We start from the raw sequence: 18,544 nt of genomic DNA on the forward strand, positions 1-18,544 counted from the left end.
GTCCACAGAATCAAAATAGATGTTGATATAGAATTGGGTCACCCCCTCCTGCAGGGTCAAAGAATGATGTATTTAAATTTCGATCTGTTAATAATATAGTAATAGCTCCTGCTAAAACTGGAAGTGAAAGAAGGAGAAGTAATGCTGTAATAGCTACAGATCATACAAATAAAGGTGTTTGATCTAAAGTTATACTTTCTGATCGTATATTAATTGCTGTTGTAATGAAATTCACTGCACCAAGAATAGATGATACACCTGCTAAGTGCAGTGAAAAAATAGCTAGATCTACAGATGCACCCCCGTGTGCAATAGCTCCTGCTAGAGGAGGGTAAACTGTTCATCCTGTACCAGCACCATTATCTACTATTGAAGATGTAAGAAGAAGGGTTAGTGAAGGTGGTAGTAATCAAAAACTTATATTATTTATTCGTGGAAATGCTATATCTGGTGCACAAATTATTAGTGGAACAAGTCAATTACCAAATCCACCAATTATAATAGGTATTACTATAAAGAAAATTATTACAAATGCGTGAGCTGTAATAATAACATTATAAATCTGGTCATCCCCAATTAGAGATCCGGGTTGGCCAAGTTCAGCACGAATAAGTATTCTTATTGATGTTCCTACTATTCCTGCTCATGCTCCAAATATGAAGTATAAAGTACCAATGTCCTTATGGTTTGTTGAGAATAATCATTTTTGCGGTAAGATGGCTGAATTTTAGGTGGTAGACTGTAAATCTACTTATGAGATGTTTTCTCTCTTATCATATTTAGGTCTTATATTCAATTATGATTCTAGACTGCAATTCTAGAGGTGTAAAATTTTACTAAGGCCTAAAAGATTATTCTTTTAATTATAACTTTGAAGGTTATAGTTTGATTAACTTAAGTCCTTAGTATAATGAAATTAAGGTTGATGTTGAAATCAATCCTATTGTTGAAATTATTACTGTTATAGGAAGAATGATTCTTGATTTTTGGGACTTTATCTTTATAGATCACGAATTTTCTGTGTATGATATAATTAGAGCTGAGAATCTAATACGTATATAGTAGTAGAGTGTAATTGTAGTTAATACAACTATAATAGTTATAATAGTTGTTATATTGTTTTCTATTAATGATTGTATTACAATTCATTTTGGTAAGAATCCAAGGAATGGTGGTAGTCCACCTAAAGATAATAAAGATAAGAATATTATGAATTTAATTTCGGTTTTTATATTTCTGGCTGAATAAATTTGATTTATGAAAAATAAATTTATTTGCTTAAATAATAAAACTATAATTAATCTTAATAGTGAGTAAATAATGAAGTATAGTTCTCAGATGTTTTCTCTGACTGTTAATGATCTAATTATTCAACCTAGATGTCTGATTGATGAATATGCTAAAAGTTGTCGTAAGGATGTTTGATTTAAACCTCCTATTGCCCCAATAATAATTCTTAAGATAATAATTGTTCAAATAAAAGTTCTTAATTGAATACAATGAGATAAGACCATTATTGGGGCGATTTTTTGTCATGTTATTAATGTTAAACAATTATTTCATCTTGATGCTCCTATAACTTCTGGAAATCAGAAATGGAAAGGTGCAGCTCCAATCTTTAATAATAGTCTAGATCTAATTATTATTGATGGGATAAATTCTGTTTCCCATCCCATGGGATATTTTATTTGAATCAGCAAAATTGAAAATAATAATATTGTCGATGCTATTGCTTGGACAATAAAATATTTAATTGATGATTCATTTATTATTATATTTTTATTTCTTGTTAGGAGCGGAATAAATGAAAGTAAGTTGATCTCAAGTCCTATTCAAACCCCAAATCAGGAATTTGATGAAATGGACAGGATCGTTCCTATCATTAATGTTGATAGGAAGAGAAGTTTTGTAGAGTTGTTGGTCATTAAAAAGGAGAGGATTGATACCTCTATAAATGGGGTATGAACCCATTAGCTTGTTTAGCTTACCTTTTTACATTAAGGTGTATGATGCACGTTAGTTTTTGATACTAAAGGAGGTAGTTTAATTCTATCTTATGTAATTTTAATGAAGGTAATTTTATTTACTTTATTTACCCTATCAAGGTAACCCTTTAATCAGGCACTTCATTTATTTAATATATAAATCGAAAGTTTTTTTTTGAAATTCTTTTGTGTATTATTTTGTTTAATTAGGATTAATTTATCCTGCTCATTTTATTTTTTTTATATATATATATAATAAATAATTTATTTTAACATATTACATTTTAATTGAAATTAAAGTATTATAAGTTCATCTTACCATTATCAATTGATTATTTTAATGCAATTATTTACCTAGGATTATAGCTACTTATGTTTTTAGCTTAAAATAGGTTATTATAATATAATATATATATAATATGTAATTTAATATTTAATATTATTATAATTGGATATAATAAATAAAATTATTAATTTAAATATAAAATATTATAATTAATATAATTATTTATATCCAATAGGAATTCAACCCTTTAACCCTATACAAATTCCATTACTTAATAGGAGCTGCTATAGCAGCAGGAAGTCATGAAGAGAAAGGAATCTGAGCTCTCTTAATTATAGCTGCTACAACAATTAATATAGTAATGAGCTTTATTTCAAAAGAATTAGAAATAAAATCATAATAATAAATATAATTTCAACCACCTAAATTTAACATTCATGCAATAGAAATTAAAATAGCAACATCACCAATACGATTATAAAGTGCAGTTAATATACCAGCACTATAAGATTTTACATTTTGATAATAAATAACTAAACAATAAGAAACTAAACCTAAACCATCTCAACCTAATAAAATTCTAATTAAATTAGGACTAATAATTAAAAAAACCTATAGAAAGAATAAATATTAAAACAATAATAATAAAACGATTTATATTCTTTTCACCAGATATATAATCATCTCTATAATAAATAACCAAAGAAGAAATATATATAACAAAAGATATAAAAATAAGAGATATTCAATCCAAAATTAAAGTTATAACAACTATAGAACCATTTAAATTGAAAAGCTCTCACTCAACAAAAACTCTATAATCAATTATTAAATAATAAATACCTAAAATAAAAATTATAGTTCTCGTAATAAACAAAGAAAAAAAACTCAAAGAACAAATAGAAAATTAATTCACGGCCTAAGATGAAAAACTTCATATCATTGATTCCACAAAACAATATTTTTAATTAAAATACTTAAGCAAACTAAACAAAGAAATATTCACCCTTTAAACAGAGAATATTTAAAGGCAATCAATGTAAAAGTAAAAGATGATATTCACGAAAATAACCAAGACAACAAGTATAAACACCAGAATAATAATTCCCATGCTGAGAATAAGAATATATATACAAAGTATAAACAGCTCTAAAAAAAGATAAAAAAATCAAAGCAAAGAATCTAAAAGAAGATCAAGATATAATTCTATTTAATAATCTAATTTCACCTACCAAATTTAAAGAAGGAGGAGCAGCCATATTTGATGATCTTAAAAGAAATTATCATAAAGCCATTCTTGGCATCAAATTAATTATACCCTTGTTAATTAATAATCTTCGTCTACCTAAACGTTAATAAATAATATTAGATAAACAAAATAAACCAGAAGAACATAAACCATGACCAACCATTAGAGAAAGAGAACCTACACAACCTCATCAATTCATAGTCATCAATCCACCAATAACCATTCTTATATGAGCAACAGAAGAATATGCAATTAAAGACTTTAAATCAACCTGACGAAAACAAATAAATCTTACAATAACACCCCCAGATAAACCTAAAGACAATCAAAAATAATTAAACTTTAAACCCAAATAAGAAATAACCTTTATAACACGAAAAATTCCATAACCACCTAACTTTAATAAAACACCAGCAAGAATTATTCTACCTGAAATAGGGGCCTCTACATGAGCCTTAGGAAGTCATAAATGAACCAAAAACATAGGTATCTTAACTAAAAAAGCCAAAATTATAAATACATAAAACATAAAATAATAAGAACCAAAATCAACCAATAAAGGAAAATATAAAGTATTAGAAAAATCATAAACCTTAAATAAAACTAATAATAAAGGTAATCTAGCAACCAAAGTATAAAAAATTAAATAAACACCAGCCTGCAAACGCTCAGGTTGATAACCCTAACCCAAAATTAAAAGTAAAGTAGGAACTAATCTAGCCTCAAAAAAAATATAAAAAGAAAGAAGACTTAATCTAGCAAATGAACAATAAAGCATAATTATTAAAATCAAAACCATAAAAACAAAAAAATTAGAATGATATGAACTTAAATAAACTGAACCTCTAGCAGTGATTATTAAAGAACAAATCCAAAAACTAAGTAAAATTAAACTAAAAGAAAAATAATCAATACCAAAATAATATCTAATTATATTCAAATCAGCATATGAATAAACACAAATTATAAAAACAAAACCCGACAGAAACATTAAAGAATGAACCAACCATCAACAATTATTTAATAAACAAAGAGGGATCAAAAAAATAGTTATAAATAAATACTTTAACATAAAGATAAACCAAAAGAATTAAAAAAATCATTACCATGAGAACGAATTATTGAAACTAAAATAGAAAGACCTAAAGCACCCTCACAAACAGAAAAAACTAAAAAAATAACAGGAAAAAAATAATCATAATCAAACGCATAAATTAATTAAGGAATAAAGTTAATTAGCTTAGGAAAAGCATATGTTTTGAAAACATAAAATTAGAAGTTTAACTCTTCTATTAACTTTTCTCAAAAAATTTCACTAAACAAATGAGATAAATAAAATCTTTAAACCAACAAAGAAAATAAAAAAATTCAAAGATAAAGGTAAAAAACTTTTTCAAGCTAAGTACATTAATTTATCATAACGGAACCGTGGTAATGTTCCACGAACCCAAATAAAACCAAAAGATATAATAGCAAGCTTAATAAAAAATATAAAAGAATAAAAATCACCGCCCAAAAAAATTAAAGCCAATAACATTCTTATTAAGACAATTCTAGTATATTCAGCTAAAAAAATTAAAGTAAAACCACCCGCACCATACTCAATATTAAATCCTGAAACTAACTCAGATTCCCCTTCAGCAAAATCAAAAGGAGTACGATTAGTTTCAGCTAAGCAAGAAGCAAAACAAGCTAAAGCTAAAGGAAAAGAAATAATAATAAATCAACAATAAAGCTGATATTTTATAAAATCAAACATATTAAAACTACCAATTAAAATAATTAAAGACAATAAAATTAAAGCTAAACTAACTTCATAAGAAATTGTTTGAGCAACAGAACGAAGAGAACCTAATAATGAATAATTTGAATTAGAAGATCAACCAGCAATTATAACAGTATAAACACCTAATCTAGTACAACATAAAAAAAATAAAAATCCATAAGAAAAAGAACACATATAAGTTAAATAAGGAAAAATTACTCAAACGGCTAAAGAAATCATTAAATTAAAAACAGGGGAAAAATAATAAAGTAGGTAATTAGATATAATAGGAATTGGCTGCTCCTTACAAATTAACTTAATAGCATCTCTAAATGGCTGAGTAATTCCAACAAAACCTACCTTATTTGGACCCTTTTGAATCTGAATATAACCTAGAACCTTACGCTCTAATAAAGTTAAAAAGGCAACACTAATTGAAACACAAATAACCAATAAAAGAAAATTCAAAATAAATATAAATAAATCATAAAGTATCAATACTATTTGTAGAAAAAATCTACATAAATGAATTCTAAATTCAACACATTAATCTGTCAAAATAGTAAATAAATTAATATTAATCAATATAACAAAAAATATTTTAACCATATGGTCCTTTCGTACTAATATGGATTAACAATCTTAGGATAGAAACCGACCTGGCTCACGCCGGTCTGAACTCAGATCATGTAAGAATTTAAAGGTCGAACAGACCTAATCATTGGGCTCCTGCACCCAAAATTTTTCTTAATCCAACATCGAGGTCGCAATCTGCTTTGTCGATATGAGCTCTCAAAAACAATTACGCTGTTATCCCTAAGGTAACTTAATCTTATGATCATAAATTATGGATCAAAATAACAAACATAAATAAATGATATAATAATGAAGAGTTTATCTATTCTTCATGTCACCCCAACAAAACATCATCATTAAATATAGAAAGACAAACAAAAAACTATATAAAAGTAAAATGTCAAGCTCTATAGGGTCTTCTCGTCCTAAAGAAGAATTTAAGCCTTTTGACTCAAAGGTTAAATTCAAAAATTTATTAAGAGACAGTTGATTTCTCGTCAAGCCATTCATTCCAGCCACTAATTAAGAGAATAATGATTATGCTACCTTTGCACGGTCAAAATACCGCGGCTCTTTAAAAATACGCTCAGTGAGCAGGCCAGACCTCAAAATATAAACAAGAGGACATGTTTTTGATAAACAGGCGGAAATCAATTTTGCCTAGTTCCTTATAATAAGTTCACAAGGTAAAAATTTCATACAAATAAATATACTAATTCTATCATTATTACAAAAATTTTAAAATTAAATTAATAATTTTAATAAAAAACCTAATATATTTATAAAATCAAAATAAAAAATAATGAACTAAAACGTAATCTTAAAGATAGCTGGTTTAAAGCTTACTATTATATTTCTATAAAATAAATTATAGGTTATTAACTTCAAAGCTTATCCCTTAAAGAATAAATAAGTTAATATTTTTACTTAAAAAATTAAATAAAAACAAATAACTTTAAAAAATTAATTTTTTTCTTAAGAAACTAGATATCTTGGGAAACGATTAACATCTCATTTCTATAAATAATTTAATAATAATTATGATACATTAACTATAAATTATTTATAAATCAACCCAAATCGAGACAAGTAAAATAAGTACTAAAATTTTGATAAACCCTGATACAAAAGGTACAATAAATAAAATCTACTTAAAAAAATTTAAAATAATATTTCATAAAACACTTACATTACCAATAAACTATAATTTAAAAAATCAATTCTATAAAATATACTAAGACAAAAATACAATAAAATTATTTATATTAAATAATTAAATAAACAAAAAATAAATATAATAAAATAAATAATCAAGATATCCTGATTTGCACAGAAAAATTTTCAGTGTAAATGAAACACTTTACTAATAAGTTATATCTTGAAACTCTTCCTAGATACACTTTCCAGTACATCTACTATGTTACGACTTATCTCATCTAAATTGAAGCTACTTTAAAATAAAATAGAATAATCAATAATGAGAGTGACGGGCGATGTGTACACATCTCAGAGCCAATATCAGTTAAATTAAATAAATTAAATTACTATCAAATCCACCTTCATTAACAGTATTTCACTATCAAATCCGTTATAAACAAAAACCTATTGTAACCCACCTCCTCTTAACTATAAGCTGCACCTTGACCTGAAATATTTTATAATTATAAATCTTGAGAATTATAACTCTAAAAAGATTCTCTGATAACGGAGATATACAAACAAATAAATTAAGTAGAGTAAATCGTGTATTATCAATCATGGGGTAGGTTCCTCTGAATGGAATGAGATACCGCCAAATTCTTTGGGTTTAAAGACCTTAACTAATAGTACCCTGGTAAATATAATTAACATTTAAAATAATAGGGTATCTAATCCTAGTTTATTATTTAAATTTCACAGATTCATAAAAAGGGCCACAAATAAATTTTAACATTTCACCTTACAAATTTATATTTCAACCCTAATAATATAAACAACTGTTTTAACCAATAATATTCACTTGTATCAATCGTATAACCGCGGCTGCTGGCACGAATTATGCCGATACTAAATCAATTGCTAAATCCAAAATCACTTGATAATTAAATCAAATTACTGCAAAAAGAACATTTTTGTCTAACAAAACTTACATATAATACAAAGAAAAAGTGAATAAACAAGCAAGAATAAAACTTTTAAAAATAAAAAATAAGAAAATTTTAAATCTATTAATTCAGGAAAAAATAAAAGATTCAAATATTTAAAGAAAAAAAGGAAAAAACCACAAACATTAACAAAAAAAAAAGAAACGCCCCTATGTATGACCACAACAACTTCTCTATTATATATAATTAAAGATTAATATGGAACATGTATAGCAATAAATGTATTATATTCTTTCTTATTTAATCTTTCTTTTCACTAATAAATAAAGAAAGATTAAATAATATAATAAATATATTTTATACAATTATGTAATTTAATATAATATGTTATTAATATGAATTCTTTTTTTATATTAAGTTAACTTTCATATATATTAGTTAAATAATCTAATTATAGATAATTTACATAATTATATTATTATAATTAATATAATTATTTATATTAATTATAATATTTTATATTTAAATTAATAATTTTATTTATTATATCCAATTATAATAATATTAAATATTAAATTACATATTATTATATATATTATACTATAATAACCTATTTTAAGCTAAAAACATAAGTAGCTATAATCCTAGGTAAATAATTGCATTAAAATAATCAATTGATAATGGTAAGATGAACTTATAATACTTTAATTTCAATTAAATGTAATATATTAATATAAATTATTTATTATATATATATATATAAAAAATAAAATGAGCAGGATAAATTAATCCTAATTAAACAAAATAATACATAAAAGAATTTCAAAAAAAACTTTCGATTTATATATTAAATAAATGAAGTGCCTGATTAAAGGGTTACCTTGATAGGGTAAATAAAGTAAATAAAATTACCTTCATTAAAATTACATAAGATAGAATTAAACTACCTCCTTTAGTATCAAAAACTAACGTGCATCATACACCTTAATGTAAAAAGGTAAGCTAAACAAGCTAATGGGTTCATACCCCATTTATAGAGGTATCAATCCTCTCCTTTTTAATGACCAACAACTCTACAAAACTTCTCTTCCTATCAACATTAATGATAGGAACGATCCTGTCCATTTCATCAAATTCCTGATTTGGGGTTTGAATAGGACTTGAGATCAACTTACTTTCATTTATTCCGCTCCTAACAAGAAATAAAAATATAATAATAAATGAATCATCAATTAAATATTTTATTGTCCAAGCAATAGCATCGACAATATTATTATTTTCAATTTTGCTGATTCAAATAAAATATCCCATGGGATGGGAAACAGAATTTATCCCATCAATAATAATTAGATCTAGACTATTATTAAAGATTGGAGCTGCACCTTTCCATTTCTGATTTCCAGAAGTTATAGGAGCATCAAGATGAAATAATTGTTTAACATTAATAACATGACAAAAAATCGCCCCAATAATGGTCTTATCCTATTGTATTCAATTAAGAACTTTTATTTGAACAATTATTATCTTAAGAATTATTATTGGGGCAATAGGAGGTTTAAATCAAACATCCTTACGACAACTTTTAGCATATTCATCAATCAGACATCTAGGTTGAATAATTAGATCATTAACAGTCAGAGAAAACATCTGAGAACTATACTTCATTATTTACTCACTATTAAGATTAATTATAGTTTTATTATTTAAGCAAATAAATTTATTTTTCATAAATCAAATTTATTCAGCCAGAAATATAAAAACCGAAATTAAATTCATAATAATCATATCTTTATTATCTTTAGGTGGACTACCACCATTCCTTGGATTCTTACCAAAATGAATTGTAATACAATCATTAATAGAAAACAATATAACAACTATTATAACTATTATAGTTGTATTAACTACAATTACACTCTACTACTATATACGTATTAGATTCTCAGCTCTAATTATATCATACACAGAAAATTCGTGATCTATAAAGATAAAGTCCCAAAAATCAAGAATCATTCTTCCTATAACAGTAATAATTTCAACAATAGGATTGATTTCAACATCAACCTTAATTTCATTATACTAAGGACTTTAGACGTAGAATTTGACACTTATATAACCCCAGAACAAGACCTAGAAAATGATGGATTCCGACTACTAGATGTAGATAACCGAACAATCCTACCAATAAATACAGAAGTACGAGTATTAACAAGAGCATCAGATGTTCTACACTCATGAGCAGTTCCTGCATTAGGGGTTAAAATTGATGCAACGCCAGGTCGGTTAAATCAAGGAACATTCACAATAAATCGACCTGGATTATTCTTTGGACAATGCTCAGAAATCTGTGGAGCAAACCACAGATTTATACCAATTGTAATTGAAAGAACTTCAGTAAATTTATTTATTAAGTGATTATCTAAGATAATTTAAGGAGTTAGTTAAAATAAATAACATTAGAGTGTCAATCTAAAGTAACTAAAAAAAATTAGTACACCTTGAAATTCATCAGATGACTGAAAGTAAGTAATGGTCTCTTAAACCAAATAATAGTAAATTAACGACTACTTCTGATGGGGAAATTATATCCAAATCCCTCAAATATCCCCTCTTATATGATTCTCACTATTCATTATATTTTCAGCTACGTTAATCTTGTTTAATCAAATAAACTTCTTCTCATTTGAACCTAACCTTATTAAAAGAGCAGAAAAAGGAACAATTGAAATAAAAAACTTAAATTGAAAATGATAACAAATCTATTCTCAACATTTGACCCATCAACTAACATCTTTAATTTATCATTAAATTGAACTAGAACATTTCTAGGACTATTATTAATCCCATCACTATTTTGACTTACACCATCACGAATTAACATTATCTGAAATAAACTAAATTTAACCTTACATAATGAATTTAAAACACTTCTTGGACCAAAATCATTTAATGGAACAACATTCATTTTCATCTCAATTTTTATTATAATATTATTTAACAATTTCATAGGATTATTCCCTTATATTTTTACTAGAACAAGACATTTAGCATTAACATTTGCAATTGCCCTACCTATATGGCTAAGATTTATATTATTTGGATGAATTAACCATACTAATCATATATTTACACACCTTGTACCACAAGGTACACCGCCTGCATTAATATCATTTATAGTACTAATTGAAACAATTAGTAATGTTATTCGACCAGGTACATTAGCAGTATGGTTGGCAGCAAATATAATTGCAGGACACTTATTATTAACCTTATTAGGAAACACAGGACCATCTATAGCAATAAACTTAATCTCATTACTAATTATTGGACAAATACTTCTATTAATTCTAGAATCAGCAGTAGCAATAATTCAAGCCTATGTTTTCTCAATTCTAAGAACTCTATATTCTAGAGAAGTATATTAAACCTATGTTAACAACTCACTCAAACCACCCATTCCACTTAGTAGACTATAGACCTTGACCATTAACAGGAGCAATTGGAGCAATAGTCCTAGTATCAGGACTAGCAAAATGATTCCACCTATTTAATATTAACTTATTCATAATTGGATTTGGAATTACCCTACTAACTATAATTCAATGATGACGAGATGTAGTACGAGAAGGAACATATCAAGGATTACATACAGGATTTGTATCAATTGGATTACGATGAGGAATAATTTTATTTATTGCATCAGAGGTATTATTTTTCGTTTCTTTTTTTTGAGCATTCTTTAGAAGAAGATTAGCACCAACAATTGAACTAGGAATACTATGACCTCCAATAGGAATTCAACCCTTTAACCCTATACAAATTCCATTACTTAATACAGCTATTCTTTTAGCATCAGGAGTAACAGTAACATGAGCACATCATAGTTTAATGGAATCTAATCATACTCAAGCACTACAAGGATTATTCTTCACAGTGTTATTAGGACTATACTTTACAATACTTCAAGCATATGAATATTGAGAAGCACCTTTTACCATTGCAGATGCAGTTTATGGATCAACATTCTTTGTTGCAACAGGATTCCATGGTTTACACGTAATTATTGGAACAATCATTTATCAACATGTCTACTTCGACACTCAATAAATCAATTTTCACCAAGACATCACTTTGGATTTGAAGCAGCAGCATGATACTGACACTTCGTAGACGTAGTATGATTATTCTTATATATCTCTATTTATTGATGAGGTAGATAATTGTTTTTCTAGTATAAATAGTACATTTGACTTCCAATCAGAAAGCTTGATATAAATCAAGAAAAACAGTTCTAATTCTATCAACAAGAGTTTTCATTAGATTTATTATTCCAATAATTGTTATAATCCTGGCAACAACACTATCAAAAAAATTAATTAATGATCGAGAAAAAAGATCACCATTTGAATGTGGGTTTGATTCAAAAAGATCAGCACGAATACCATTCTCAATACGATTCTTCCTAATCGCAGTAATCTTTTTAATTTTTGATGTAGAAATTGCACTAATTCTACCAATTGTAATTATTTTTAAAACTTCAGACACTATAATCTGAACAGTATCAACAATATTTTTTATTCTAGTTCTATTAGGAGGACTATACCATGAATGAAACCAAGGAGCATTACAATGAGCAGAATAAAGGGTTGTAGTTAAATATAACATTTGGGTTGCATTCAAAAAGTATTGATATTATCAATCAACCTTAAATAGAATAAGAAGCGAAATATTGCAGTCAGTTTCGACCTGGAAGATTGGTATGTACTACCCTTATTCTTATTAATTGAAGCCAAAAAGAGGCGTATTACTGTTAATAATATAATTGAACTATAATAGTTCCAATTAAGGAAATGTAAAGCCAATATGAAAGCTGCTAACTTTTTATATTAGCGGTTAAACTCCGTTAACATTTCTAAAATTTATATAGTTTAAATAAAACATTACATTTTCACTGTAAAAATAATATATCTATATTTATAAATACTTAAAAGTAAAAATACTTCCTTAACATCTTCAGTGTCACGCTCTAATTATAAGCTATTTAAGTAAACGAAAAATAATATTACCAAAATAAATATTCAAAAAATAAAAGTTAAAAGATAAATCTTGAAATTAGAATCATATCAACCTTGAATATAACCAATTAAATAAATAAATAATCTATATAAACCTTGACCACCAAGTAATTCACCTCAACCATAATCAAATGACTTAGATGAATAATAACCTATTTTTAAAGGAATATATCTAATAAACTTAGTTGAAAGAAAAGGTATAAATCATATAGAACCAGCAAATCTAACAAAAGAAAGTATACTTAAAGAAAATAAATTATGAGAAAAATCAAAATTAGAAATAAGATAACCTAAATAAGCACCTATAATAACAACTGTAATAGTTAAAAACTTTAAATAATAAGGTAAAGCAATCACATGAGGAATAGGAAAAATTAATCAAGATAAAAGACTACCACCAAAAACAGCAACAAACAATAGACCAATTATTCCAAATGAAATATAATAACCCTTATCATCAAAAGAAAATCTAGAATAAAAATTATTATCACCAGATATTGAATAATAAAACAAACGAAAAGAATAAGAAGCAGTTAAACCAGTAGAAAAAAAATAAAGAAAAAAAATTAAACAATTAATTCATCTTAAACAAACCATCTCAAGAATTAAATCCTTTGAATAAAATCCCGCTAAAGAAGGTATTCCACACAAAGATAAACTAGAAACATTAAAACAAACTGAAGTTAAAGGTATGAAATTAACAATTGATCCTATAAAACGAATATCCTGAGAATCCTTCAAATTATGAATTATTGAACCTGCACATATAAATAATAATGCCTTAAATAAAGCATGAGCCAATAAATGAAAAAATGCAAGCTTTGGATAACCTATAGCCAAAATTCTTATTATTAAACCAAGTTGTCTTAAAGTAGAAAGAGCAATAATCTTCTTTAAATCAAACTCAAAATTAGCGCCCAATCCAGCCATAAATATAGTTATACAACCAATTAAAAGTAAAAATCAACCACAATTATAAGTATCCAATATTGGTCTAAAACGAATTAATAAATAAACACCAGCAGTAACAAGAGTACAAGAATGAACTAAAGCAGAAACAGGAGTAGGAGCTGCTATAGCAGCAGGAAGTCATGAAGAGAAAGGAATCTGAGCTCTCTTAGTTATAGCTGCTAAAACAATTATTATAGTAATGAGCTTTATTTCAAAAGAATTAGAAATAAAATCATAATAATAAATATAATTTCAACCACCAAAATTTAACATTCATGCAATAGAAATTAAAATAGCAACATCACCAATACGATTAGAAAGTGCAGTTAATATACCAGCACTATAAGATTTTACATTTTGATAATAAATAACTAAACAATAAGAAACTAAACCTAAACCATCTCAACCTAATAAAATTCTAATTAAATTAGGACTAATAATTAAAAAACCTATAGAAAGAATAAATATTAAAACAATAATAATAAAACGATTTATATTCTTTTCACCAGATATATAATCCTCTCTATAATAAATAACCAAAGAAGAAATATATATAACAAAAGATATAAAAATAAGAGATATTCAATCCAAAATTAAAGTTATAACAACTATAGAACCATTTAAATTGAAAAGCTCTCACTCAACAAAAACTCTATAATCAATTATTAAATAATAAATACCTAAAATAAAAATTATAGTTCTCGAAATAAACAAAGAAAAAAACTCAAAGAACAAATAGAAAATAAATTCACGGCCTAAGATGAAAAACTTCATATCATTGATTCCACAAAACAATATTTTTAATTAAAATACTTAAGCAAACTAAACAAAGAAATATTCACCCTTTAAACAGAGAATATTTAAAGGCAATCAATGTAAAAGTAAAAGATGATATTCACGAAAATAACCAAGAGAACAAGTATAAACACCAGAATAATAATTCCCATGCTGAGAATAAGAATATATATACAAAGTATAAACAGCTCTAAAAAAAGATAAAAAAATCAAAGCAAAGAATCTAAAAGAAGATCAAGATATAATTCTATTTAATAATCTAATTTCACCTACCAAATTTAAAGAAGGAGGAGCAGCCATATTTGATGATCTTAAAAGAAATCATCATAAAGCCATTCTTGGCATCAAATTAATTATACCCTTGTTAATTAATAATCTTCGTCTACCTAAACGTTCATAAATAATATTAGATAAACAAAATAAACCAGAAGAACATAAACCATGACCAACCATTAGAGAAAGAGAACCTACACAACCTCATCAATTCATAGTCATCAATCCACCAATAACCATTCTTATATGAGCAACAGAAGAATATGCAATTAAAGACTTTAAATCAACCTGACGAAAACAAATAAATCTTACAATAACACCCCCAGATAAACCTAAAGACAATCAAAAATAATTAAACTTTAAACCCAAATAAGAAATAACCTTTATAACACGAAAAATACCATAACCACCTAACTTTAATAAAACACCAGCAAGAATTATTCTACCTGAAATAGGGGCCTCTACATGAGCCTTAGGAAGTCATAAATGAACCAAAAACATAGGTATCTTAACTAAAAAAGCCAAAATTATAAATACATAAAACATAAAATAATAAGAACCAAAATCAACCAATAAAGGAAAATTTAAAGTATTAGAAAAATCATAAACCTTAAATAAAACTAATAATAAAGGTAATCTAGCAACCAAAGTATAAAAAATTAAATAAACACCAGCCTGCAAACGCTCAGGTTGATAACCCCAACCCAAAATTAAAAGTAAAGTAGGAACTAATCTAGCCTCAAAAAAAATATAAAAAGAAAGAAGACTTAATCTAGCAAATGAACAATAAAGCATAATTATTAAAATCAAAACCATAAAAACAAAAAAATTAGAATGATATGAACTTAAATAAACTGAACCTCTAGCAGTGATTATTAAAGAACAAATCCAAAAACTAAGTAAAATTAAACTAAAAGAAAAATAATCAATACCAAAATAATATCTAATTATATTCAAATCAGCATATGAATAAACACAAATTATAAAAACAAAACCCGACAGAAACATTAAAGAATGAACCAACCATCAACAATTATTTAATAAACAAAGAGGGATCAAAAAAATAGTTATAAACAAATACTTTAACATAAAGATAAACCAAAAGAATTAAAAAAATCATTACCATGAGAACGAATTATTGAAACTAAAATAGAAAGACCTAAAGCACCCTCACAAACAGAAAAAACTAAAAAAATAACAGGAAAAAAATAATCATAATCAAACTCAATAAGAAAAACAATAACTAACATAAATAAAGAAAGAACAATATATTCTAATCTCAAAAGAACCATTAATAAATGTTTAAGTTTAGAAGAAAAAACATAAACACCAGCAAAATAAATCAATAAAGAAGTAAAAATAGAGAATATATACATTAGTTTTAATAGTTTAAAAAAAACGCCGGTCTTGTAAACCGGAAATAAGTCCAGCCCCCACTTTTAAAACTTCAGAGGTGGAAAAGCTTCCATCATCGGTCCCCAAAACCGGTATTTTAAATAAACTAACCCCTGAAATGATCAAAATAATAATTATATCATTATCAAATGTAATAAATATTAATTTTATTAAATTAAGACACCCAATATCAATAATGCTTTTTATTATCCTTCAAACCTTCCTAGTTGGATTAATAACAGGAACAATAATAGAAAGATATTGATTATCATATATTTTATTTTTAACATTTCTTGGTGGTATACTAGTATTATTTATTTACATTACAAGAATTGCATCAAACGAAATATTTCAGCCTAAATCAATCACTATAATTATTACATTAATAATGTGAGTATTTATCATATTAATATTAATTATTCTAGATATATCTATATTTATAGACTTGTTCAAAAACACCGAAACTATAAATATTGATAATTCAATCAATTATCAAGAAATAACAATATCTTTAGAAAAATTATATAATAGACCAACATTCATTATTACAATAATAATAATAATTTATTTATTTTTACACTACTAGCAGTTGTTAAAATCACCAATATTAATCAGGGACCTATTCGTAAAATAAGATAATTACTAATGAATAAACCCTTACGATTAAGACATCCTTTAATTAAAATTATTAATAACTCTTTAATTGACTTACCTGCCCCAACAAATATTTCATTTTGATGAAATTTTGGATCCCTATTAGGGTTATGTTTGGTGATTCAAATCGTAACTGGACTATTTTTAGCTATACATTATACATCAAATATTGAAATAGCATTCAGTAGTGTAGTACACATCTGCCGAGACGTAAATAATGGTTGAATTATCCGAACCTTACACGCAAATGGAGCATCTATATTTTTTATTTGTATTTACTTACATGTAGGACGGGGAATTTACTATGGATCTTATATATATATACATACCTGAATAATTGGTACAGTGATTTTATTTTTAGTTATAGCAACTGCATTTATAGGATATGTCTTACCCTGAGGCCAAATATCTTTTTGAGGTGCAACAGTAATTACTAATTTATTATCAGCAATCCCATACTTAGGAACAGATTTAGTCCAATGAGTATGAGGAGGATTCGCTGTTGATAATGCAACATTAAATCGATTCTTCACATTCCATTTTGTATTACCATTTATTATTGCTGCTATAGCAGCAATTCATTTATTTTTTCTTCACCAAACAGGATCTAATAATCCTCTTGGACTAAATGGAGATATTGAAAAAATTCCATTCCATCCATACTTTACCTTTAAGGATTCTATTACATTTGTAATAATAACATCATTATTAATTATACTATGTTTCATTAATCCTTACCTATTAGGAGATCCAGATAACTTTGTACCTGCCAACCCATTAGTAACACCAGTTCACATTCAACCAGAATGATATTTCCTATTTGCATATGCAATTCTACGATCTATCCCTAATAAGTTAGGAGGTGTTATTGCATTATTTTTATCAATTAGAATCTTAATAATTTTACCATTTTATAATAAAACACCATTCCGAGGCATTCAATTTTACCCTATTAATCAAATTTTATTCTGAATTATAGTAGTTGTTGTATGCTTACTAACGTGAATTGGTAAACGACCTGTTGAAGAACCTTATATTATAACAGGTCAAATCTTAACAATTATTTACTTCACATATTTCTTAATTAATGTCCATGTCGCAAATGCATGAGATAAATTAATTAAGGAATAAAGTTAATTAGCTTAGGAAAAGCATATGTTTTGAAAACATAAAATTAGAAGTTTAACTCTTCTATTAACTTTTCTCAAAAAATTTCACTAAACAAATGAGATAAATAAAATCTTTAAACCAACAAAGAAAATAAAAAAATTCAAAGATAAAGGTAAAAAACTTTTTCAAGCTAAGTACATTAATTTATCATAACGGAACCGTGGTAATGTTCCACGAACCCAAATAAAACCAAAAGATATAATAGCAAGCTTAATAAAAAATATAAAAGAATAAAAATCACCGCCCAAAAAAATTAAAGCCAATAACATTCTTATGAAGACAATTC

At 26.0% G+C, this 18,544-nt stretch overlaps 1 pseudogene; it reads right to left on the reverse strand.

The window, feature by feature from the left end:
• Window positions 1-13,194: 13,194 nt before the first annotated feature.
• Window positions 13,195-14,155, reverse strand: LOC126301276 (NADH-ubiquinone oxidoreductase chain 5-like; annotated as a pseudogene).
• Window positions 14,156-18,544: the final 4,389 nt, after the last annotated feature.

The sequence above is a fragment of the Schistocerca gregaria genome, unplaced genomic scaffold (assembly GCF_023897955.1).
Source record: "Schistocerca gregaria isolate iqSchGreg1 unplaced genomic scaffold, iqSchGreg1.2 ptg000066l, whole genome shotgun sequence".
NCBI lineage: Eukaryota > Metazoa > Arthropoda > Insecta > Orthoptera > Acrididae > Schistocerca > Schistocerca gregaria.